Source organism: Anas platyrhynchos, chromosome 21 (genome assembly GCF_047663525.1).
Source record: "Anas platyrhynchos isolate ZD024472 breed Pekin duck chromosome 21, IASCAAS_PekinDuck_T2T, whole genome shotgun sequence".
Lineage (NCBI taxonomy): Eukaryota > Metazoa > Chordata > Aves > Anseriformes > Anatidae > Anas > Anas platyrhynchos.
Window position 1 is genome coordinate 9,955,562 of NC_092607.1, and position 1,780 is coordinate 9,957,341.

Sequence of the window (1,780 nt, forward strand, 5' to 3'; positions counted from 1 at the left end):
CATCCCCACAGAAAGAACAAGCCCACCTTCACTACTGCTAATACACAGCTGGGATCGGGTATCATTGTTCTGCACTTTGTGCAGACAGTCACAGCCAAGACAAGCCCAGAAGAGGGGGAAGTGGTAACTGGGAAGGGGCAGCTTGTCTTCCAACACCAGCTGGGGACTATTGGAAAACACAGTATATGCCCCTTGCTGGCCAGCTGGCCATGTTTCCCTAAAGGTCTCATGAATTTTTCTTTGGTTATTGAGTCCATAGAATGACAGAAAGGTTTGGGTTAGATGGGTCCTTAAAGTCCACCCAGTTCCAACCCCTCTGCCCCAGGCAGGGACACCTCCTACCAGACCAGGCTGCCCAAAGCCTCATCCAGGGATGGGGCATCCACAGTTTCTCTGGGCAACCTGTGCCAGTGCCTCACCACCCTCTGAATAAAAAATTTCTTCCTTACATCAAATCTAAACTCACCCACTTTTAGTTTAAAACCATTATCCTTGTCCTATCACTACATACCCTTGCACAGAGTTTCTCCCCAGCTTTCCCGTAGCCCCCTTTAGGTCCTGGAAGGCTGCTGTAAGGACTCTCTGGAGCTTTGTCATCTATTATCTAGTCTGAACATCCTCAACTCCATCAACCTGTTTTTATAGGAAAGGCAGTCTAGTCTCCTCATCATCCTTGTGGCCTTCCCACATGGACTCCCTCCAACAGGTCCATGTCCGTCTTATGCTGGGAGCCGCAGATCTGGATGCAGCGTTGCAGGTGGGGTCTCATGAGAGTGGAGCAGAGGGGAAGAATCACCTCCCTGTGCATTCACACACTGCCAAGAGGATAAAACCCTCTGGATAAACAGGGGGCCAACTGGATCACGAGGAGGGGCTTGGGAGATCCTGTCTGTGCACAAATCCCAAACAGGCATGGAGGGAAGTAGAATTGTCCTCAACCACCTCCAAGCCCTACTGGTGGCCCTGGCAAAGATATACACCCCATCCACCTCTTAATCTCCTGTGATTCTCCCTCTGGGCAGGGCAGCTTCTTTTCCCCTTGCTTCAGACAGGTCCAAAATCAATGGTACCAGCAGCCCTGTGATCACGGCCCTGCACCACGCTGTGCTGCACTGCAGCATGCCACCAAGGAGCCTGTGCCGAGGCCGGCTGTTCCCGGTGAGTCAGCCAGCGTGGTGCAAGGCTCCCGGTGTGCCAGCACCGCCAGCCAGCGAGCACACAGCTCGCCTTCACACTAGCACCAGCGGCAGGCTGCAGGGGACGTGTCTGCAGCAGATAATGGGAAGAGGAGAGGCAGCGCCCTGAGCAAATGTCCCGCTTGCCAGCATACCACGGAGGCTGCTGCGGACACAGCCGCCTGCTTTGAGCAGGGTTTGCTTCAGTGAATGAATGAGGCAGCTGATGAATATTCAAAATTGGCAAAGCAGATCACTTTCAGCTAAATTTGATCACAATATGGGATAAATTAAGCCACTGGATGAATGCATTTGAAATGAAGTTTAAAAGAACACACTGTACAAAGTCAGGAAAGTAGGTTTAGCCAAAATCTGACAATGTACACAAACAGACGAAAATAAAGTTCCTTTCACTGAGCAAATAATGAGGTCGGGATATCAGCCTCTCACCAAGTTCCTATGGAAACATTTTTTTTTTCTTTTTAATTTACATTTTTTTTTCTTTTTAATTTAAAAATAAAGGAGAGTGGGGGAGGGGAGGAAGGGAATAACGGATGGGAAACGTAAGATGCTCAGAAGGTCCAAGAACAGATGGAGGTGTTCAA